Source organism: Centroberyx affinis, unplaced genomic scaffold, assembly GCF_046629955.1.
Source record: "Centroberyx affinis isolate AG114_WGS23_722 - 3 ecotype Tasmania unplaced genomic scaffold, CSIRO-AGI_Caff_v1 ptg006087l_1, whole genome shotgun sequence".
Taxonomy (NCBI): domain Eukaryota; kingdom Metazoa; phylum Chordata; class Actinopteri; order Beryciformes; family Berycidae; genus Centroberyx; species Centroberyx affinis.
This window is the reverse complement of record NW_027283098.1, coordinates 121,361-147,466: the sequence shown is the minus strand read 5'-3', so window position 1 is coordinate 147,466 and position 26,106 is coordinate 121,361.

The window sequence follows — 26,106 nt, the reverse complement described above, 5'->3', positions numbered from 1 at the left end:
TCATTCTCTCTCTCTCTCTTTCCCTTTTTCTCTCTCTCTCTGTCTTTTTCATTCTCTCTCTCTCTCTTTCCCTTTCTCTCTCTGTCTCTGTCTTTTTCATTCTCTCTCTCTGTCTCTTTCCCTTTCTCTCTCTGTCTGTCTAGTTTATTCTCTCTCTCTTTCCCTTTCTCTCTCTCTGTCTTTTTCATTCATTCTCTCTGTCTTTTTCATTCATTCTCTCTCTCTCTCTCTCTTTCCCTGTCTCTCTCTGTCTTTTTCATTCTCTCTCTGTCTTTTTCATTCTTTCTCTCTCTCTCTTTCCCTTTCTCACTCTCCCTCTCTGTCTTTTTCATTCTCTCTCTGTCTTTTTCATTCATTCTCTCTCTCTCTCTCTCTCTCCCTTTCTCTCTCTGTCTTTTTCATTCTCTCTCTCTGTCTTTTTCATTCTTTCTCTCTCTGTCTCTTTCCCTTTCTCACTCTTCCTCTCTGTCTTTTTCATTCTCTCTCTCCCTGCCCGTCTCTCTGCCTGTCTCTTTTCCTCTCTCTCTCTCTCTCTCTCTCTCTCTCTCCCTGTCTCTTTCCCTTTCTCTCTCTCTCTCTCTCTCTGTCCCCGGCTTTATTGGCATTACAACAGTTATGTGTTGCCAAAACATTCGGTGAGATCATAGGTCAATATAACTACATATAATACAATCATCATTGTAATATTTTAGTATATAGAGAACACACATACATACATACAATCTTTATATATATTATATTTATCATATTTTTGAGTTTTTGTTCCAGAGATGGCAGATAAATCTGCCATCAACATTTGGAATTTATTGAAATTTATTTTTCGGACATTTAAATAAGAAATGTATGTGTGTTTCTGTCTTGTTTAAATCACATTGTCTTCACAGCCTCTGGTCTTTTGGTGCCTGCCTCTCTCTATCTAAACATTATGATCTGATCATCTGAGTTCTTCTTTCTTTAAAATTCTTGATTTTAAGGTCGCTTGCCAATTGAAACTTTCAAAATTTAGTAGCGAGTAGCACTTCAGCTTGTTTTGATTTTTCTATTCCATATCTCCAATTTTCAATGTGTCTATTTTTCAATGTGGTGCCAAGCTGTTTTGTTTTTGATGGCGGGTTTTTTGTGGACAGGGCACCTCTCTTTCTCTCTGCCTTTTTCATTCTCTCTCTCTTTACTCCGATATCTATCCACCTCACTATATGCACCCTCGCTTCTCATATATTTATTATTCTCTGTATTGTTTCAGGCTGTTATTAAGAACTCACTGTCGTTCTTTTCACTTTTTTCTCCCTCTCTTCTTCTCTCTCCCACTCTCTGTATGTCTGTCTCTCTCTCTCTCCATCTCTCTCTCCATCTCGTTCTCTCTCCTCAGAGACAGCCTCTCTCTATCTACCCACCACCCTTCTTCTCTTTCTTCTCTTTTGTTCTCCATATTTTTTGGGCCCATTACTGCGAGGTTTTCCACTGAGCTATTTCAGGCACACGACTGTTTTCTCCCCATATTTAGAAACAGTGTTTTCTGGATCACTTTATTCGAGCCTTGTAAATTCTCCAAAGCTGTGCAGTTACCAGATGGTACGATGTGCAGAGTGGGTGATGTAAGCCTGAAGCCGCGATGACAAGCCAGCTTGTTAAAAACGAGTGGGAAAGTCTTTTTTTCTGTGGATATTTGAAGTGGTAATGATGAAGGAATGTGGCTAAATATAACATGCTGTGTGTGAATGTATGTGATGTTTGGAAGGCGACTTTCACACTGTCGTAATCTACAGATGAAGACTGATCTATGTGTTAGAGTGACCGCCCTGTAACTGAAACACCACGGGTTCGATCCCCACAACACCTGATGTGTCTACGAACCATCAACCACATGCAATAAACTCAGTGATTTTAGCAAGACGCTGAACCCCAACCTGTCCCTCTGGATGAGAGTAGGGCTGAACGATTTTGAAAAAATATCTAATTGCGATTATTTTGACTGATATTGCAATTGCGATATGATTTGCGATATTAGAGGGAATGATAATTTTTACATCATTACTCTCATTTTCATTGAAAAACGTATTAAAATGATTATGGTGTGATTTTTGCGGGGATCTGTACCAAACAAAGATGTTTTCTTAAGTCTGTAGAATATGATGTGTAGGCCAGGACATCTCTGCAGCACCACAATATTTCATTTAAAATGGTATTTTGACACACATTTTGCCTAGGCCATATTGCGATTTCGATTTTGCTGTGAACTGTGTTTGACTGTAAATCACCACTGACAAGATTTGTGAAATTATGTGTTTCTAATTCTAATCTCACAGTCTACATGCAGTTTCTCTTAAAACATACAGTATATCTGAGTAACAAAGTCAACAATCACATACTTTTTTCCAAAGGTATCTGCAATCTGATTACTGTCTACAGTTCCATAACATGTAATTTATTTTTATGTATACTTAAGATATTTTTTTACATTATCCAATGCGAGTCACATATGATGGCTACATACTGGCTCTTGTTGGGATCAAACATGATATTCAGGTACAGAACAGACTCATTGACCATTAGTCTGCTCTGAATGCTATTCCAGAAGCAAACACACAAGTTAATACACTGCTGTAAGGCTATTGGACAGTGTTACAGAAAGTCTAATCCAGATGCAAGCTGGGAAAATATGCAGCAGGCTATATAATGTTTCTGACTCACACCTATGGCACTGTGATGGACATGCAGGGTCTTGATAGCTTGGTAACATTTACATACTGCTGGAGTTGGGTGTGATTTCAGTCTATAATCACACCATGTTAAACAGACTTACACATGTGCCGTAATGTAATAATCATGAACTTTATTTGTGTTTTAAAACAGAGTTACAGAGTGCAGCAGGGTTACAGTAAAACAATAAGGGCAAATAAACTCTATAGAAGTTAATACAACTTATATAAAACTTCTTTTTAAGAAGCCATTTAAAAGATTTACAAGCATTTGAATTGGAGGCAATATGAATTATCACAGTGTTTCATGTCTCTGAGGGCCACTACAGGTCTTTGCATTGTGGAACATTGGATGTGTAAATTTAGTGATATCTACAGTCTACAGTCTGTAGTATGCAGTGTAATTATAGTCTGGCACGCTGTCTTTACATTCATGTCCCTTCACCATATGTGTCAGTATGTGCTGTGTAACTATATTAGTCGTCTATAGAGTATATATATCCTGACTCTCTGGACTGATTAATTTCTCTCATGGGTTCCAGGCAGAAAGCTTTAAAACCCGGCTGTACTGTAAAGACAGCATGACACTCCTCACTGCCAGTTCCTTATTGACTGTTAGTTGCTTAATGATCCTGGATGTGGGGCTCATTCTACTGGAGCACCCATTGTAAATAATTGTATAATTAACCTAGTTTAACAACTAAATGAAAAGATTTACATAAAGGTTAAAAAACCTTTGTAAGTGCCAAGTATTTCAGATGGTTTACTTGTTCTGCAGTTTGTGCATAACAAACAAACAAACAAACAAACAAACAAACAGACAAATTGCTCTGGATAAGCACATCACCTAAAAGCCTAAACTGTAAAATGGAAATGCAATGGCACAAAGTTTTCAGTTCTGCCTCTGTTTTATCAGATGCTAAACCTCCTACATGACAAGGTTAATCATGTAAAAGTACTGACATCTTTATTTTGCAAATACCGCCTCCAAAAATATCCATCTGAAACAGAAAACTATAAGAACTCAGTCAAGCTTCTTGCTTGGAGCTCAGAGGTATCAGCGCAACAACTAGCAGCTTAATGTTATAGTGAACCTGGTCGCAGGATGAAAACATAAACTTCTCATCTGGGTCCAAGGCAGAAAAAGATTTAAAGATTTACAATATTGCTGCCTTCAAATGCTCCTCATGAGCTCGTCTGAGTTCTGAAGTCATAAGCATGACATGTCGCACATTCAGGTGCTTAATAATAATAAAACAGACCCTGTACTGTGCAGCAACAGAATTAAGTGAAAATGTGGCATGTAATTAATGTTTTGATTAATTTATCTGACAATACCTGAAGTCAGCAGTTTTTCAGTCAAGTCATGCCTCTTTTTCTGCATAAAGTACCCATGAAGCACCAGGAGGACAGGCTTCTTGCTGGTCTTTGAAGTGACCAGCATATCCTTGCATATTTATATTTTTCCATAGGAATATGCAAAAATATGAATTAATTACATAGTATGTCAAACAATATCATATAATGATGAAATACTTCTCTTTTACCATCAGATGTTGACATGTCTGACATGTTCTCCAACACCTAAACATCACATCTTAGCAACACAGGTATCACAGAAAATTTCCACTTTCCAAATCCTATTTATCTCTTTGTCGGGTCTTTCATGTGTGTTCAACTCATAATTTTGATATTTCCGACAGCACCTGAACTCAGCAGTTTTTCAGTCAAGTCATGCCTCTTTTTCTGCATAAACTACCCATGAAGCACCAGCAGGACAGGCTTACTGCTCGTCTTGTTTGGGCAGGCCTGCAGCCCATGTGAGTCAGACCCAGAAGAGGCGGAGCCGGCTGGATCCACCTGCCTCCCTGCAGGCTGGATGTTAGCTGGTTTTACAAGAATCACTCACTAACGAATTTCATATCTGTGTGTTGTTTATGTCTGTTCTCCTTTTGGATATGGATCTGCTGCCGTGTTTAGCGTTAGTGAAGAGAACCATGCATCTGCAGGAAAAAGAGTTTTTGGTTTTAAACTGAGGTGCAGCAGAGTTTGCTGATCTGACAATTTTCCCTGCTGAATCAGCATTTATGATCCCGTCATGGGTGAGTTCTTTCTTCTTCGTCTTCATGTACCTTTTTAGGAAAACAGAACTATATTAAATGCTATGTGTAGAGGCACAATACTATGATGGATATTATGTCCAAATAATATCCATATTACAGTAACCTGTATCTATAATATAGTAGCTGTAGAGGCTCAGCAATACAGAACTACAAAATGACTTTTTTTATGTGCATTGAGTTATAATTTGGCTCACAGTCTAGACTTCTGTTAGAGTCAAATGTAAGATTTTGATCTAGAGCGGGGAGTTTTGAGCTTGTGTGGAGCGAGTCATATTTAATTTAAAACTCAATTCTGCTCAGTGGAGTATGGCGGGATTGGCACAGGTGAGTCATATCAATAACCTGATCCACGATTAATCAATTCAGCAGTGGGTGCTTAAGGTGAGGAAAAATCAGTAGTCAGAAAAGTCAAAATTCTGCATCTCATTCTGATTCCCACTTCTTTCCCTTTTTAAGTAAAGTAGGTTTTGGTTCCCTCAACTCCTACACATTCTTCATTTCAAATCATCCATTCACTTATTCTTTCATTCATTCATTCATTCATTCATTCATTACAGCTGAGGCAGTATGTGAAGATTTGTGGACATAATGTAATCCCTACTCAGAGAGAATAGGTGCTTTCATTGTTTCCAGTGCTTCAGTAGGTCTAATGCATTGCAGCAGCAGTCAGTGAAGCACACTGTACAGTAGGATCAAAACACAAGGTGAGAAATGGCGCCCATCCAGAGAATGTGCCTTTATTGTTTGTGGATAAAGTGTTGAGCGGAGCCTTGCCCTGAAGGCAGCGCTCTGCTCTGACATTCAGGAGAACACGTCCTTCTGGATTTCACAATAAATTAATATGCTTGCTAGAAATATGGAAGCACAGTGGGAAATTAACACCAGCCGCCCGTCAAATGCTTTTAAATTTTGGTTTTAAATTGCTGGTGATTAAGCTTGTCTTCTCCACCACCCAGTAGAGTAACCAAGCGTCATGTGGAGGCCCTGTCCTAAAAAAGTTAGTTCTTGTCCAACAGAGGCTTTGCAGCTGCATCACAAACCTCCAAGCAGCCTGTCTGACCTCATGGAGGTCCACTGGAGAACAGGTTGTGTTCAAATATGGCTAAATATATAACAAGGCTAGAAAAGACTGTAGTGGTGCAGGTGTAGATTAATGAAGTAATGTTATAAGTAAAAGTGAATATTCTGATGAAGTAGCCTAGATTTGTTTCTGAATTTAGGTTAGTGTGACATAGGAAACAGTCTTTAGCCCTGACCCTTTGGTCATTGTCTCTACTCCAAAACTCTGAGCTCAGTTAACCAGAACAAACAGTTGGCTTTTGGATTTGTTAGCTACAGCTAACAACCTGACAAGCTAATTTAGCAAAGCAACTGATCGTTAGCATGTGACCACATCAAGCCACAACTAACGCTATAGCTTCTACTAGATATGTTGTGCAAGTTCAAGTTCAAGTTCAATAACTTTATTTGTCCCAGGTGGGGCAATTGGTTATGCAGCAGTGGGACGCATACATTTAGCACACATAAAACACAGGGCACATAAATACAACACTAGACCAAAAAACATAAATACACAGTACAACAAACTCAATTAAAAGGATACAACATTATGCAAATAACTACCTTTTCGTCCTAGAGTTTAGGAGGGAGATGGCAGAGGGTATAAAGGAGTGTTTGTATCTGTTTGTTTTAGCTAGTGGAAGTCTGAGGAGATGGCAGAAACTGAAACTGTTGATGTAAAGGATGGAAACAGACAGGATGGATTCTGCTTTTTTATATAACTGTTTGTTGTAAAGATCAGGATGTCATGAATCAAAATGTCAAATCAGATGTGTTAACAACAAGACAGTGATGGTTAGCTGACCAGATACTATGGCTAGCTAGCTAACAAGCTGACATTATCTAAACACTAAATCAATCAGATGGATCAGTGATGAAATGATCACTTTCCAGTCAAAAACAGAACAGAAATGAACCGTCTGTTCAATTCTGTTTAGATGGCCAAACTGTATATTTTGAAATGCATCAGCTGTTCAGCTGTTGCCAAAAGCTGAGGCTCTCCAATATGGCTGCCAGTGGGTGTGTTCACCTGAAAGCCGTCTATTCTATGAAAAATAAATGAAAATATCTACGATCTACTTTTTGGAGGTGGTAGTTGAAGACTTGTCTTATAAATTGTCACTATTTGTGTTTCATATTGTTAACCTCGTGCTTCTTTTCCAATTATCGACGTAGCAGGGATTCACGTTCAGCAGCCTACAGCTGCTAAGTGTAGAACCCTGTTTAAAGGTCAGTGGTTGCCGTGAGCAAGCGGGGGTTGTTTAAAATAATTTGCACCTTGGCAAACTCACAAGTGTGTCACAGCTCTGGTTTCCACTTCCTCTGGACTCGCCAATCAGGAACTCTTAAATCTCAAATCACTTATCATGGTTTGAAGATCGATGATCAGGAGTGTAACATCCAGACGTAACACAGCTCAGAGGGTCGACATGTCACTGCAGAAAACCGACACCTCCCCTCCCCCGATATCTTTGTTTGTCATATCAGATTCGTCTTTATTAGTCGTCTGAGTCCGTCGGAGGGACTTTTTATGATTAAGATTAGACTGTGAGTGAACTCAATCCAAGGGCGGCCTGCTGCTAAACAGATTACTGAGGAAACTAGTCTGTAAACCGTCCCAGAACCTAGAAACACAGACAGACAGGAGTTGAACTGGAGCTCAACATGCAGGAAAAAGGACCTCTAGCCTCTTGCTAACAATGCAGTGAACTGGGAGATTGATGGATCAAGAGTTCAGCTGGAACTTAGTTAAAGTATTCAAGATCTATGGCTAAGAAACCACAAGACGAACTATAAAATATCAATGATAAGAAACAGTGGAATCCATCGCTGTTGTCGGGTAAAAACCCTCAAAACTGGTGCTGTTTCTGTTTTTTTCTTACTTGAATTGAAGTTTTACATTGGTTGTTCATGTGCTGAGCGAAATTGATGAGCATCTGGTACCTCTTAATTTAAACGTACACCTGCGCATTTTATGAGGAAATTAAAAATAAGAATTCCTGGAAAACCTACTGGTTGGAGATACTGTACGTGGTTTTCGTCTGACGACAGCGACACATGGAGAGTTTTAACACGGCCTATCAGACATGTGAGTGGAGTCAGGAAGTCGGCCTTATGAGGACAACGGAGATTCAGGACTGGATTATATGTGAGACTCTTCACACTGTCGCTGACCTGAATGACTTTATAGAGATTTACGATGGTGAGTGGTGGCTGTGTTGCTGACCAAGCCTTTTAGTATTAAACTGGACTGTCTGAATAAGGCTGAAACTGCTCTGTAGCCTCTATAATATTCTCTATTCTCTAATATAATATCATCTGCAAATATCCAGCAATATTATGCTTATAGTCTAAGATCACAGTCCTACATTCTTCTTAATGTTCCCAGAAGCAGAACTGTTTTGGTGATTTTATTTTGGCATTTGATTATTTTGCATCCCGGTCCTGGAACAATCTCCAGTCGAAGCTCCAGCTCGACCGTTTTATTCCCCTAAATCAGTTCAAACAAATTAATTCACAGTTTTATGCAAGATGTGTGCAATACAGTAGATGTATTTTATACTGTATTGTATGTTTTATTGTGTAACCCCCTGCTGCCATTTCTTGGCCAGGTCTCCCTTGGAAAAGAGATTTTGAATCTCAGTGGGACTTCCTGGTAAAAGGCTAAATAAATAAATACAATTACAATTTACAATTTACAATTTCACATTTGGCAGACGCTTTTATCCAAAGCGACTTACACATGAGAGTTGCATACAACACAAGCAAGTTTCTAGATAGGAGAGAACAACGAGAGTAAGTGCTATAGAGCTAAGTTCTGGTCCAACAGGACACAGGTGCTACGAGGGAGTGCTACAAGGCAGTGCTATGAGGTAATGCATAGAGTGCATCAAATTTTTTTATTTTTTATGAAAGGAGGTATTCACTAAAGAGCTGGGTCTTTAGCCTTTTTTAATACATATATATATACTTATAATACAAATATATATATATACTTATATATATACTTATAATACATATATATATACTTATAATACAAATATATATATATACTTATATATATACTTATAATACATATATATATACTTATAATACAAATATATATATATACTTATATATATACTTATAATACAAATATATACAATTTATAAGTATGATGCATTCATTTAGATTTATTGCATATTTATCTCCAGAATATCCTATTCTTTACTGCTGTATTGACCCAATTTTCCGTCGGGCATCGACAAAATTCAAATGATTGATACTAAACTTTTATTTATCCAGGGAAAACTGTTGAGTACTATGCATGCTCTTTTTCAGCAACACCCTGCTTTACATTCATACAGTTATGCACTGCCCAGTACAATGGTTGGTTCTGTGTTTTGTTCACAGCCAAATTTGAATGATCGACCTTTAAAGCCCGCCTCTCTCGACTCCCTCCAGAGCGTGTTGGAACCATACTCTCTCTCTGTGGAGTTACTGTCTCTGCCTCTCTACCTGTCCAGACAACACACACACTGAATACTTCTGTTGGTGCATATTATCCTGCAAGGTTTTCACAACTGTTTGACCAATCCCTTGGGTGTCAGCTACTGTAATATCTCACTTTAATTATCGTTGTTATAGATGCCTAGCTAATTTCAGAATGTGTGTACAAACCGGTAAGACCACCTGTTGTTTACATGAATTACACTGACAAGGTGAAACCTTATTGGTTTTACTGGTTAAATCCATTTAATTTGAAGGCCTTCAGCTGATTCTCAACCAAAGTAATGATGAGTGAGCAGGTAGAGGCTTGCTCAAAGATGCTTTGACAGGACACACACTGGCTGTTGCAGGGACCAAACCTGTGACTTTTTATGTATGGGAAAGTCTCTTAAACCACCTGGCCCCCTGCCACCTGCCACTTTGTGCAAGCAATATGTATGCAAATATAATATCAACTTGACACCCTGTGTTTGTCTTCCTTCAACAGTGGAGCAGGAGCAGATTCAGAAGCGGACCTTCACCAACTGGGTCAACGCTCAGCTGGCAAAGGTGAGCTGTGGCTCTGACCTTTCACCTCACTACTATGGGTTGCTTATAATGTTGACAATTTTAGCTAATTGAAGTCTAATCCAGTTGCACTGGATAAGAGCATCAGGTAAATGTCTAAAATTTACATGTAACATGTAAAAAGATTTGTACAAGTTCAAGTTATTTCTCCAGCCCTTCATCACAAGCCTGTCTCAAAGTTCTGTCTCAGAGAATGAGCCTAACTAGATCTAACTGATCACCAATCAATCACAGAACAGATTGACGTCACACAAACTTAAGGATGCAGAACAAAGCACAAGACACACAATAGCAGGTTTTAGCAAGACATAGCAGCCTACCTACTCTACATATCCTTACCTCCCACCAGCCTTAGACCCTTGAAGCATACAAGGACAAAACTCCCAAGAAACTTTATTAGGAAAAAATGGAATTGACAAACCCTTCCTCTTCCTCGGAGGCTGGAGGTGTCCGACTTAAAACCAAAGGAACACAGGAACACAACAGTAAACAACTTCTGTAAATCTGTCAATAGTCAACATAGGGACAATTTGTTCTAGCTCATTAGAACTTTATATCAGCATAAAGAAGACACTGTTTCTTCAGTATGTGTTATTTGTTGTATTTTTATCTATACTCCTGTTATGGCCCAGTTTCCCCTCAGGGATCAATAAAGCTCATCTTATCTCATCTTATCTTGATGTAGTATAATAATATAATTTCCATCCTCAAACCTCAATGAATTCAGCTGTATACAAAATGGGGATAAGCAAGAATTATAGGGGCAAAATACGATGGATCAACAGCTGTGCTCACATGCACACCAATATTCCATTAATATTGGGTTAGTTAGGTGTTTCATTTATGCCTAAAATATGTTGAAACTTTATTGATCAGTGTGGGGAAATCGGGTCATAAAAATGTCTTGTAATGAAGATATACTGTACATATGCATTGTTGGTAAAATTCATCATAAAGGCTCAATTATGGCTGAAATTCAATATTTCACCATTCAATATTTTAGTAGTTCATCATTCAATATTTTCACATTCAATATCTTTAAAATATGGAGGATCCATTCTGCAAAACTTTCAACTAACATTAACTACTATTCTTTAAAATGGACCATCATTTGTTTAATTTAGTGTTATCAATCATTTAATTAGAGTAGATAGTGGAGTTTTTTTTTTCCATATGATGGATATTATCGTTTTTCAGTGGAATCATATCATGATGATTTGGTGATTTTGGGATATTGTGACACAGAATTTTTCGGTCTAAATTGATGATAACAAGCAAATTTTATTTAAAAACTCAAAAGTAGGGATATTGGTAGCCATATTGTGATATATATCAATATAAAAAAAAATCTTTATGATAATCGTGATATTGATTTCAACCATATTGCCCAGCCTTAATTTATGGTAAATCCAATACTTTCTGTGTAACAATGGGTGGAGACAATTGTCACTGTTTAATACCAAGCACCTGGCTGCTTTTTTGGATGTGCACACACTTATCATTCTGTGGCAGTGGTGGAAGAAGTATTCAGATCTTTGACTTAAGTAAAAGTAGCAATACCACAGTGTAAAAATACTTTGTTACAAGTAAAAGTCCTGCATTCAAAATCTTACTTAAGTCAAAGTACAAAAGTATTAGCATCAAAATATACTTAAAGTAGCAAAAGTAAAAATAGTCATTATGCAGAATGCCCCATTTCAGAATCATATATATCATGTTATTGGGCTATAATTATTGATGCATTAATGTGTTCATCACTTTAATGTTGCAGCTGGTAAAGGTGGAGCTAATTTTAATTACTTTATATACTGCTGGGTAGCTTAACTTATAAAAATATATCATAATTTATTAGTTGATTTATAATTTGTATTAATAATATAAATCTGCAAAGTAACTAGTAACTAAAGCTGTCAAATAAATGTAGTGGAGTAAAAAGTACAATATTTCCCTCTGAAATGTAGTGGAGTAGAAGTATAAAGTAGCATGAAATGGAAATACTCAAGTAAAGTACAAGTACCTCTAAATTGTACTTAAGTAAAGTACTTGAGTAAATGTAGTTAGTTACTTTCCACCACTGTTCTGTGGTAAATCTGATAACTGCAGCATGAGGCCATGTGGAGACGTGATGCAGTGGATCAGTGTTTTTATTCTGGAGCTCCACCTTCACAATGAGCCAATGTGAGCGGGAGTGGAAAGTCTCATGGTGGAGGTCAGCTGTGAATGTGACAGTGGAGGAAGGGGGGGGTGTGTGTGTAAATATAGCCTTCAGGAGCAAGGTTCACACACACAGACAGACAGCAACAGACGGCTCCCCCCCCCCCTCCACCCATCCACCATAGTGTCAGTGTCAGGCTGTGTTGGGCTCAGCTGTGGATCCACATCGCCTGGACACTCTGCCAGTAAACTGAATGGTGGAGATAATTGTTAATCGGGGGGGGGGGGGGGGGGGGGGCTGTTCACATTAGAGCTCGCATTGCAACAGAAACTCATGTTCCATGTGAAGGGTTTCTGCTGTGCTATACAGAGCATCCATATTTTGTAGGATCATAACTAGGTGAAATTCATCAGTCAGTATTTCTCTAGGCAAGTCAAGGCAAGGCAATTTTATTTATATAGCACCATTCAGACACAAGGCAATTCAAAGTGCTTTACAAGGGCATAGAAATACATTGAAAATAGGACATTAAGATGACATTAAGATTGCATTTAAAGGACATTAAAAGCAAGAAGACAAAAAGACATTAAAATTGCATTTAAAAGACAATAAAAACAAAAACAAGCAAATAAATAGTTAAAGATTAAAAATAAGTTACGTATTTAATTTATTGGAAAGCCGCAGTAAACAATAATGTTTTAAGCCCTGATTTAAATGAGCTGACAGTTTTAGCAGACCTCAGGTATTCAGGAAGCTTGTTCCACAGGTGGGGAGCATAGAAACTAAAAGCTGCTTCACCTTGCTTGGTTTTGATCCTGGGAACACTGAGTGAACCTGTCCCAGATGACCCGAGGGGTCTGGGTGCTTCATAACGTATGAGCAAATCATAAATGTATTTGGGCCCGAGACCATTTATTGCTTTATAGACTAGTACTAGGATTTTAAAGTCTATCCTTTGACACACAGGAAGCCAGTGCAGTGATTTGAGGACCGGTGTAATGTGCTCCGTTTTGTGCTCTAGTCACTATTTTGTAAGCAAAGGTCTTAAAGGGGCAATAAGTAAGAAATTGCCCCTAGCACAAAATGATATATCTGCGAGGGGTTGACTGGGTTGTTAATCCATACCAATGACTCAGTTATTACTTGGCCAGCTGCCGAGATTTCTGCCGTTCAAAACTCATTTTCTGGCCTGTTTTGCATATAGAAACCAGACCTGAGAGTAATAAAATATTATGAGTACCATAAATTTTACAGGAGAGAGTTTGAAAGTCAATATTTGCATACTTTTCTATGGCTGCCAACTCACCTGAATTGATCTGAACTGTCCTGATGTGGTAAAAAAAAAAACTCCTCCCATCTGGCACGCCACACAGGTTAAAACAAACGCTGAGAAGCTTTTGAATAAAAGTGATTTGATCCACATCTGCACAGGAAAGTTAAACAGGGAAAGACAGATTTAATCGAACTGCATCATGCCTATTTGAGTCCATGTAGTCATAGAAAGGCACACACACACACACACACACACACACACACACACACACGCGCACACACACACACACACACACACACACGCACACACACACACACAACCCCATGATAGGCTGGGAGGGTATTAGGAGATATGGCACCCTCAGTCTTGCACATTGTGCCCCTCAGTTTTTTTCATAGTGCTTGAAGTTTATGTCTCATTTATCTGTGCTTGTGTGATTGTGTGTGTGTGTGTGTGTGTGTGTGTGTGTGTGTGTGTGTGTGTGCTTGCCCGAACAGAGGAGGCCGCCATGTAGGGTTCTGGACCTGTTCAGTGATTTCCGTGACGGCTCCAAACTGCTGGACCTGCTGGAGGTGATGAGTGGCCAGCGCATGGTGAGTCTCACCTCAGCTTAAACCCTTCACATGGTCTCTACTGACGCCAGGCTGGGAAATTAACACCAGACACCAGCCAAGGACTGGTAAAGGTTTTTGGCGTCAGTCCCTCAGAATCAAAGAGCGAGGGCTTCTTTCTAGAGCCGCCATTTTGCACCAAGAGACGTTCAACAATCATACAGGGAGAAATCCATCGTAGAAGAGGAGAGAGACCGATTTCTCCACCCACAGGAGCAGGAGAGAGACCAGAATGCACTGCAGCAGAGAGACAGGTTGGGGTTTGCAAAGGAAGGGGGCGTGGCTCTCACTTTCTCTCAACTGGAAAAACTCTCACTAAAAGTCATTCTGGGAAATGTCGGAAATCAACTAACTGCAGAAGAAGTAGGTGAGGCAGGTTGAGGGAAAGAAAGTAAATTACAACTTTTCATCACAAAATATGATTGATATATGACAATTGAACATAACAGATGTGTGATGATATAAAACAGTGTCAGTGGAGAATTTGAATGTCCCATGGTGGTCTAAATGCCGTTTCAGAGGCTTTTCCACCCTCACAAGAAGAAAATGCTGGTACAAAACACTGAATCCTTGTTCTTTTTGTCATAAAAATGGTCAGATTGGCAGGTTCAATCCAAAAATATCAGTATCAGCCTTCAAAAACCCCATATCAGCCAATCCCTCGACTCCACTACCTAAAACTACCTTCACATGCTGCAGCAAGTCTGAGCCACCCCTTAGATGAAAACATAGGTGTGGAATTGATGTTTTTCTTTTTTTAATCTGTCCTTCTCCATCTGTAATGTTATCATATGCGTGACTAAATAAACTAAAACTCAATGACAGGCAGGTGCAGCAGCAATGAAAGGTGAATAGGGCGTGGGTCCAAATTTCTGATGTAAACAACATTGTCAAGATGCTGTTCATTCCAACCCGCTGGCCTAATAATTAATATTGTTTTCTGATGCATGAAACAGCCGCTACCGTAGTATAATCAGTCATGTGGAACTATGACTGTGATTTGATGCTGCTGCCATAAATCTAAATTCCAATCCTTATAAATGAATTAATAAAGAATGGTTGATAGTAATGCATGACAGCACGTATAACCAGATTTGTGACATTGAAATAGAGTCTTTTGCTGAAATAAAACAAAGATTGTGATGATGTAATGTTTTGCAGCAGTTCGTCTTTATGTTGTTTTGTTTTACCCGGCTTCTTATTTAATGCTGCATGACTGATGAGGCTGGTTTCCTTTTGCAGAGTCGGGAGAGAGGCAGAGGGATGTTTCAGCACAGGAGCAACATTGAGAAAGCCCTGTCCTTTTTAAAGAAGAAATCGGTAAGGGACACTTTGCGTTGTATATGTGAGAATGTACTGTATGCTCAGTTGATGGCCATGGTCTCTGTCTGTTCAATAAACATGATATCTCAGACATGTGCGGTCTGATTTTGACAAAACTTAAGACCGAATGAGGGCGCTATGATTAGAAGTCATAATTTGAAACTCAAATGTGATGTCTCAGAAAACACTGGGTCAATTTTCAGGGGTGTTCTCACTGATTTGGGGGCCCTGGGCAAAGGCAAGCATGGGGCCCCCTGAATTCCAGCTCTCACCCATTTCGAATCCATCCATTCTATACATTTACACATTATTTCTAACATTTACTTGCCCTCAGTGGAGCGAATGTTTGCTACACTAGAGCCGGCTGAGCCTGGAGGCAGGGGGAATGTTGCTAGCAGCAAACACTAGCAGCAGTTGATCTTTGATGAAAAACGCTGTCAACAAAGCTTTTATTTTCCTCTGTCTTGGGTAGCTTTGATTCATTTTTTTTAACCTCAATTGCGGCAACTGCTACAGTAGCAAGGAAAGTCAAGTGGCAATATCACACTATAAGTGAAGTGGAATAATTGACTATAGCCTGACACAACGCCTTTCAAAAAGTACATTTCTCTTAAATTTCTGACAATTTTTCTTACATTACTTACAAATTACACTGATTGGCCTAATGATGGCGCTATAATTAAAGGTCAAAAGTTCAAACTTTGAACTGCTGCACCACTGGTCTGATTTTGATGAAAGTTGGAGGGATAAGGCATCTGGTTATTGATTGGCCCAAAGGATGCTGCATCGTTTGTGTTTACTTGTTTTCTGGAAGTTTTTCTTCTAAGTTTTCTATATAAGAAGAATCCTGTTTCCCTGCTTCTCCACAGATCAGACTAGTCAACATAAACATTCCTGACATCATCGATGGGAAACCATCCATCATCCTGGGCCTCATATGGACAATCATTCTACAGTATCATGTGAGTTTATTATGTTTTCTTATCATAGCTTTCTTTCTTTCTTATGTTTTTTTGTGACCTTGTGTCACAGATCACACCTGAAACAGAAAGCTTGCTCTTAGTGTGTCCCTGGTCCAAATAATGACGTTTGAACTGAAAAGATTTTCATACTGGACAGGTGAAGTCTTGTTGTAGTTTTTATAGAAAAGCAATGCAGCCAGAAGATATAAAAGTGAATGCAGGCCATGTTTTCTTGTTCTGGACTTCTTGTTCACGTTTCCATGGATATGTTTTTTTCCCATTGAAATGCTCTCCAAGTCATACCTAACTCCTGAAAAATCTTATTGGAGATATGAGGTGTTTGTCTGCCAGCAGTGATAATGGCTGTCAGATAAAAATTTAATATCGTCATTTTCTGCACAACATTGATTTTGAATAGGTTTTCCTGGCACCCAAGGGTCAGGGTTGACAAGGTTTTCATGCAACAGCAGCTTTTTAAATGTAAATGCCTGAACTGTAAAACCTGAAGTGTGCGTCTGTGGTGTTGTCAGATCGAGGAGCTGGCCAGCAGCCTGTCCTTCAGCTCCCGCCAGTCGTCCATGGAGTCTCTGGCCAGCCTGGACTCTCGCTCCACGCTGTCGAGCCGCTCGGCCAGCAGCAGCCCGGTCCCTCCCAGAGGCTCTCCGCTGCACAACCGCTTCAGGGTCTCCGCCAAGAAGGCCCTCCTGCTCTGGGTCCGGGAGCAGTGCCACAAGTAAGCCCCCGGGGCCGACAGAAACACAGAGAAATGTGTCCTGTTACAGATGGGGTTAGGCTGATGTATCGGTTCGCCGAAGCGCTGAGAAACTAATTGATGCAAGTTTTCTGTTGTGGGTCCGACTCTGTGATGTAAGCAGTGATATATCCTCATGCGGGAACCTCTGGGCCGGTCTCAGGTCTGGGCTAAAGACCAAAAAAGTGACCAGGCCTTTCCTGTCTGGGCCGCAGGATTATTTAGAACACTTTAAAATCACTTCTTAAAACACATTTCTATAGACAGGCTTTAGTGGAGTTCATTTTGTTTCATACCGATTGTATATAAATACAAAAGAAACATGGTTATGAAGGATGAAAATGGGCAAATTTGCCCGTTTTCATCCTTTATAACCATGTTTGAATTTTATCTAATATATATATATATATATATATTTTTTTTTTATATTACTGGCTTGTAGTTATTATTGTTGTATTTTTCTGTAAAGCTGCTGATAGCTGTTTTGAAAAGTGTTACACAAACAAAATTTATAATAGTATTATATTATTAGTATTTATAATAGTAATAGTATTAGTCGTTAGTAGTAGCAGTAGCAGTAGCAGTACTAGCAGCAATAGTAGTAGCACCAGTAGTAGTAGGAGCAGCAGTACTAGTAGTAGTAGTAGTAGTAGTAGCAGTAGTAGTAGTAGTTGAAGTAGTAGTAGTAGTAGTAGTAGTAGTAGTAGTAGTAGTAGTACTAGTAATAGTATTAGCAGCAGTAGTTGTAGTAGTAGCAGTAGTAGTAATAGTACTAGCAGCAGTAGTAGTAGTAGTAGCAGTAGTAGTAGTGTTAGTAGTAATAGTACTAGCAGCAGTAGTAGTAGTAGTATCAGTGGTAGTAGTAGTAGTAGTATCAGTACTAGTGGTAGTAGTATAGTAGCAGTAGTAGTAGTATTAGTAGTAGTGTTAATATTGTTATATTATACTGATCTGAACTCCATCTCCCTCTTCAGAGCTGGCTGCACACTGAATGTGAAAGACTTCAAGTCCAGCTGGAGGAGTGGAGTTGTGTTCCTGGCGGTGCTGTACGCCCTGCGGCCCGACCTGGTGGATCTGTCCAAGGCCAGGACCAGAACCAACAGGCAGAACCTTGAGGAGGCCTTCCGCACCGCCGAGAGAGAGCTGAGGATCCCCCGGCTGCTGGAGCCTGACGGTACGGAGCCGAGCCGCCGCCCCCGCCTGCTCAGGACGGGGTTTGTGTCAGTGTAGGACTGTCCAGACCAGGATCACTTTTATAGCCAAGAAAAACAGCGTACAGGACTTTGTCTCTGTAATGCTGTTGGAGAGGCATTTTGAAATGGTAATCAGGAAGATAATATTTTTAAAATTTGGTGTGATGCTTCTCCTTTTGATCCAAACAAACCTCTGTTGTTGTTGCTGCTGCTGGTGTCGTGCCAACATTTTTTTTATCCTTTAAAAATACTTTTCCCCTGGTGGTGTGTTTCTGCCTTGATTTCACACCAGAGAAGAAAGTAACAAAGTCATTTTGATTTTTGTGGATGTTTTCCTATCGCGGGCTCTTCAAATGGTAAAACAACATTTAGAAAACTTTTCACAAGATTACAAGGAATGAAAGTAGCCTACAGAAAGTAATCTACCTGGTTGCCTAGTAATGCATGAGTATCATCTTACTATCTCAACCCACAAAGAAGTCAGCCATAAATCTGTTTACTTAAGCATGTTTCCCCTGTGATAATTTCCTTGTGCAGTGGCAAAACAAGAACACACACAGAATAGTATGTTAGAGTTTCAACTACTTAGTTTCACAGCTCATACTGACACACACCACCTAGCCAGCTGTACTTTTTTGGTTCAAGAATCTCTCTTTTCCATATTTTGACATTGTTTCCTTGGTCTGCTGATGTCCACAGGCTTGATTTCATCTTGTTATTGAATTGGTGAAGTGCAGAAACTTATGTTACATGGTAGCTATGAACCACTTCTTTAGTTATTATCAATATTACAATATCAATGAACTTGATAACCTATTCCAAGGTTGCATCATGGGTATTTTTAAAATACATTTTTGCACTACAATCAATCAATGACTGAAGTAGTGAGGAGGAGAAGTGTATGGCAGGCGGGTCTGCTTTGATCATCAGTGGGAATCCTAGTGGCAGATATTCCCACAGTCCGCTGTGGTATAGAGCTACTGAAAGTGTGTCAAACTACATCAATAGGTATTGTAGATCTAAAAGTTAAAACTGAATTTAAAAGAAATACTGCAAGTGGTTTTCTAACTGCAATATCTGTCAAAATAACTCCAGTAGGATATTCAGTATATATCAGTATTGTGTATATCAGTGTGCGGTTAGCCCGGCCCACTGTTGGACGTTTCGTGCTGTAGCAGTGGCAGTGTGTCCGAAACAGAATCAGAAAGTACATTTTATAAAATATAATAGATGAGATTTATCCAAGTAGAATTAAAAGCTGTAATCGCTGCCAAAGGTGTTTCTGCAAAGTACTGACTCACAAGGTTGAATACATGAGATATTAGAGCATTTCTGTTTCAATAAATTAACAAAATTCCCCCCCAAAAAAATTTAAATTTAATCCATTTTGACGCAGGCTAGCCACATGTCGCACTTGCTCTGATTTATCGATCTATCTTTCCTTCATCTTTTTGCACTATTTGCCCCTGGTTAGTCTGGACTGAAGTGCTTTCCTCAGCCTGGAGTGTTTCCCACCACGCCTGTTGGTCAGTAGAGACACCAAACACTCCATGCCGATTACTTTCTCATGACCCCAAATATGATTCATCCAATTTTTCCTCACTGTCGTTCTTCACTGGCACCGACCGATGTGAGTCTGGCGCCATGTGAATCTGTGTGAGTCTGAGCAGAGCGCGGCCGGCTGTTGTGACTGTGCGGTACCCAGCATGCCTCAGGGCGAGGGGGATGACGGTCGGACGGTCTGCTGACTCGCTCGCTGGTTGTTTGTTTCAATTTTATATGAAGCCCTCGCTTGTTTGGCCTTGTCGTGCCTGTTAGCCTGTCAGTTTATTGCCAGATTTCATCAGTTTTGAGCCTGAAATGGTTCAGAGAAAGCAGTTAAACTTTCACTCCTCAGCCTCCAATATCAACCCTCTTATCTAGTCTAATTGAAGAGCTGATGAGCTTGATGTGTCAGTGTTTTTGACCTGAAGTCTTGGCAGTGGTTTTGTAGTGTGAGACTGATCATGGAGGACTGTGATCTGGATGCAGATGTGGACGTCCGGGACCCTGATGAGAAGTCCATCATGACCTACGTGGCTCAGTTCCTGCAGTACTCCAAAGACCTGCCAGTGCCAGAGGAAGACATGCAGGTCTGTATCTCATTCTTTGCCTTACTCATTTTCAGTTTGATACCAATATCAAGTGCAATATCTAAAAATTCAATACTACTACAAAACCACGGTAAACAAGAACAACCACTCTTGACTTTGAAGCAACGTTTGCAAGGCGGTATTGATGTCAGTTTGGCTCCTGACACCAGTTTGCCAACCAGTTTAGATGGACTGGGATCCAGTTGAAGACATGGTGGACTGTTTGACGGTGTTGCCATGTTTTCAGCTGTTTGAAGCCTTCTTCCTTCTTCAATCAATAACTTTATTGTCCCTGATGGGAAAAATGGGAAGACCATCAAAACAACATAGATGAAAATAACACTACTAATAATCCAATCTGTGCTTTTACACAGGTTACACTGAAATTAAATTACAGCTTGCAGAAAATGTTTGGTGAAAATATTGAATGTTTGTAAAATTCAATATTGAGTTCAATCTTGTGTAACGGTGTTGAAGTTGTATTGAAATTTTTGCTATTGTGTCTCTTTGTTTTTCACCAACTATGTTGCACTGCATTTATCCTTCCCTTACTTAAATATCTTTCCGCTAAAATATTCTGTTTTGCTTGGGATTTCTTTCCTCCTCTCCTCTCCTCTCCTCTCTTCTCCTTTCCTCTAATCTCCTCTCCTCTCCTCTCCTCCTCTCCTCTCCTCTCCTCTCCTCTTCTCTCCTCTTTTCCTCCCAGACGCAATACCTGACTCCTCCTAAAAGTCTTTCTCCTGTCAACCTGCCTATTCACTACACTCCTGCTATTTCTGCCTCACCTCTGCGACAGGTATCCCCCCCCCCCACCCATACACACACACACACACACACACACACACCCCACCCCACCCCAACCTTCATCCCAATGACCTTCCTTCCTACCTGTGTGTTGAGAGACATCCATTCATCTTTGGATCCACTGAGTCAGATTTATTACTAACACACAGGCTTCATTCCAAATTCTGATACCCACCATTTTGACTTTAACAAAATAATTATTGATGTGAGAGTACAAATCACCATGAAATACTAATGTTATTAGTTACTGGACGTCAGGACTTTTGTACAAATGTAACATTTTAGAGGATTGGATAGAGCTGGGAATTTCAGGTAATACATTTTTCTCAAACAATAAATAAGTAAATAAGTAAGTTGGTAAATTAATGAATAATGAATGAATAAACAGATAGATAGATAAACAAACAAATTAACACATAAATAAATGCATAAAAAAATAAGCAAATAAATGAAACCATTCATATTCACCTGTATTATACACAGTATATAATAACCTTTATAGACCACTTCATCAAAACGGTGTTACAAGACAAATACAAATATAAGCAATAAATAATAACATGAAATGTGAAAATTTGACCAAAGTCCATATGATTTCCTGACTTTTGTCTGAAATCTGCTTCATCAGTGCCACAGCAGCCTGTCATTAGTTTGTGGTTTCAGAAGAAGAACAGCAGTGATGGTTAGTGGTTGTCAGCAGCGTCGTACGCCGTAAATCAGCCTCATCAAACCTTTGTACCAACCGTAAACAAGTTTAGATTTTATTGCTGACAATTATATCTCTTAAAGGCATGCCAGGAAACTTGTTTAGCAAGACGGCAGTGCATCTGCTTTAAAAAAAAAAATCATTCAGTTGCTCAAAGCCAAGATTACCTTCAAATCACATGGTGGTTCAAAACAGGACTGATCATGCTGTTTCGGACTAGTTTGTCCTGTTTTCTGGGCGCAAATCCAAAGCCGCAGGAGGGTGTATTCCCCCGCCTGCCTCCCAACACGAGAATGAGGCGCAGAGCGGCTGAGCAGCACTGAGATCTGCTGGTATCAACTGTCAAGTCATGCCAGATCCGTCACGGCGGACACAGACCCGTCAGCTCAGGTTTCTGACAAGGCTTCAGGACGTACAGATGTAGCCGTCGTAGAAATCTGAGTTTTTAATACTCCTGCTGCTGCACCCCCACGAGGAATTTTTGTAATAATCCTGCAGTACTTATGTAGGATCGGATGCAGACAGGTGTTAGAGTCTGGAAAACCTTCTGGAAAGGTTTTGTTCTAACATGAGATGTCAGCCCATCTGCAAAAAGGGACACTCTTACGTAATGCACAAAATCAAAACAAATGATCGTTTTTAAAGGTAACAGGCAACTGAAGCCTTCACACTATTACACACTGCATTCTTTATGTTTTAGAGGCAGTGAATGATGCAACATTTTGGAAATGGACTCCTAAAAAGGTGTAATTAACCTTAAAACTCTGGCGTTTCCAGTTTGAGGAGAGTTCCCCAGTTCTCCTGGGTGCAGATACACAAGATGGCTGAGTCACTGGAAGTTCAATAAAAACCTTGTATGAACTTGAACTTCTTTCTGCCAGTTTGATCACATGCAGTGTTCCCACACATGAAAAATCAGGGAGTTTTAAAAAGGTACTTTCCTGGAGAAGTTAGGAAAAATTATAAAAAGAAGAAAAGTTTGGGAAATATCATGCAAGTTCTTGTTTTTCTTGAATATTGTCAGATGGCCCCGCTCCCTGTTGGAGGAAAATCTTGTTGGTTGCTGATTGTTTTTTGTTGAAACTAATGCTTAAAGTTAGTGTAGTTTATGGTTACTTTTTAATTCAGTCTTATTAAAAGTTGGTCATGGAAATTTGAAAAGGAATCATGGAGAGGTCGTGGAAAAGTTTTGGGAAAGTGTGTGAACTCTGCATGTGACTGAGAGACTACAGCTGTCATCATAACAACACATTTAGTATCTTCATAGTTTTTACACAGGTTCATTCACCCCTGTCTGTGTGTGTGTGTGTGTGTGTGTGTGTGTGTGTGTGTGTGTGTGTGTCTCTGTGTGTGTGTGTTCTCTGGTCAGGCCCACCTGCTCCAGCCCAGATCAGATCAAATCACATCAGCTTCTTATGATATAGCTGAGCCAACCAGAGCTGCAGCGGTAAACATCTACAAACTTCTTAAGGCTCTCTCCTTAAGGCTTCTGCCCTACTCTAATAAAGCTAAAAAAAAACACATCTAAACCAAACCTAGAGTTTATAACCCGGGCCGCAAAATTGACCCTGACAAATTATTAACCAAACCTGGATAAGAGTAATAGCTTGGACCAAAAACCTGAACCTGAACAACTAAACCGCTATTTTTCACTTTATTTTTAAGTATTTCAGAGTATTTCACTTACATCATTTTCAGCTGTGTTCTTGAATTTGAACCCAAACCCAAATTCAAGCAAATATGTGGGAAATTTGTCTCTAACCCCATCATGATCAAATTAGAAACACTAAACCCTTCACTGTCTTACAGTGGATAGTTGAAATCCTCAGAGAGGTTTAGACAATTTCCCACTACCAAAGGGAAATGATTTCCACACTGAGCACCAAGCATCATCAGGTTTCTGATCCAGAAGAGAAGGGAAGAAGCTGATGATTTCATTTTCAGTTCAATTTAGATTCTCTTTTCCAGTTCCAGTCTTCTTTTTCGTTGTTTTTTTCTTTTGCGGTGAGATGTTTTTATAAACCCTTTGTGGTTTCTTAACCTCACCTGCATACTTTCATGTTTATCTTCCCTCTTCTTCCTGTGTTTTATCCTTTACATGCGCAAAAAAATCCAAATTTAACTAAACGCTAAACTAAACAAGACTTCACCTGCATCGCCCATCCTGACTAACCCCGAAAAAATAATAATTTAACGTCTTTTAATAAAATAAAAGTTTGATGAATGAATGAGATTGAAGCAATGAATAAATGAATGAATAAGTGAACGAATGAACACTGCAGCCTTGAATTTTGCCGCTCGTCTTCAGACAATAACTCTGTTCTCTACATTCTGCGTTGCTAGGCGACACCCAATCAGAAGGCGCAGGAGGTGACATGCTGGCTGGCGCAGGCCTACGAGGAGCTGCTGGAGGGCTGGGACTCCACCGAGGGAGAGAGCTACGCAGAGAGATACCATGTACGACTCCAGCTAGCTGCCATGAAAATATTTTGTATTAAAACACTCTTTAAAGGTGCCATGTGTAGCATTTTTAAACATCAGTATGTCACTGCCAAATTAATTGTGATACCTTGGTATGTTTACCATAAACAAATGAGACCATGGTGGATGATTGACAGCCTCTATCTCACACCTGTGGTCCTGTTAGAGTTGATGTTTCTCAAAATGAAGACATTTCCAAAAGCTGATGCAAAGAGGATGTTTGGACAGTGAACAGGGCTCTCTTTCTGTTTTGTGCCATAAAGCAACCAGCACTTTTCCCGCCAAATTCAACCTGGTGTAGAAAATGGAAAATTGTATTATTTGTTTATGGTAAATACTAATTTGATGATGATTTATTGATGTTAAAAACAATTTTTTTTTTTTTTTGTCCTGCAGGTGTTTCAGACCTTTGTGGTGTCCTTTAACGAGCAGCGGCGCCCCGTCATGCCGCTGTTGACGGCGATGAAACGAACCCAGAAACTGAGCGAGGAGCAGCGGGCGCTTAGAGAGGCATGGGACGCCCTCGCCGAAAAGGTCGGTCCCACTCAAATCTGTGGTTCCTTCAGACCACAGATTTGGTCTCACTTTATTTTTTTGGTAACACTTTGCAATAAGGGTCACTAAGTTAAGGGTTAGTTAATGCTTAACGAGGGTTAGTTAATGCTTAATAAGGGTTAGTTAGTGCTTAATAAGCATTAACTAACCCTTAATTAACAGTTAACTAATGTGTAATTTACTAATGGTGTTCATGTTAACAAAGGTATTAATTTATACATTATTTAATAGTTTATAAAGATGACTATTAAATAATGTAATAATAAATTAATACCTTAGTTAACATGAACACCATTAGTAAATGATTACCAGACACATTAGTTAACTGTTAATTAAGGGTTAGTTAATGCTTATTAAGCATTAACTTAGTGACCCTTATTGTAAAGTGTTACCATTTTTTTTAATCTTTAATTCACTTTGATGGTAAACCCATCAGATAATACCGATAAATCCATCTTCAATCATGTATGTATGTCTATATGTATGTACGTATTAAGGTTAGACAGATATATCGGGCCGATTGATCTTTTATTACATATTGAATATTGGCCTGTCATGTCGTCCACCTCTGATGTGATGGAGGTTCCTCCCTGATCACAGCTACAGAAAAACAAACCTGACAAACCTGACAAACCTGAATTTTCTTTACACATTTTATTATTTGTTTAATTCTTCAATAATGTTTTTTTTTTTTGTAAATTAATTCTCCATTTAAAGGCAGTAATGTTGCAAACGCAAAAATAATAATTTCATTAGTCCGACTTTCAATGCCGGGGAGTTTTAGTGTCCCATGATGCTCTAAAGGCTTTTTTTCAGAGGCTTTTCCACCCTGACAAGAATACAATTCTAGGGGGAAACACAAAATCCTTTACATCTTTTGGGATGAAAATGGTAAAATTCTGAAAATTTATATCAGCACAAAATATTGGCCATCAGCAGCTTCAATCCAAAAATATCGGCATCGTCCAACAAAACCCCATATCAGTCGAACCCTAGTATGTACGTACAGTATCTATCTGTCAATCTACGTCTCCGTCTTTCTACATCTATCTATCTATCTATCTATCTATCTATCTATCTATCTATCTATCTATCTATCTATCTATCTCTCTCTCTCTCTATCTATCTCTATATCTATCTATCTATCTATCTATCTATCTCTCTCTCTCTATCTATCTATCTATCTATCTATCTATCTATCTATCTATCTATCTATCTATCTG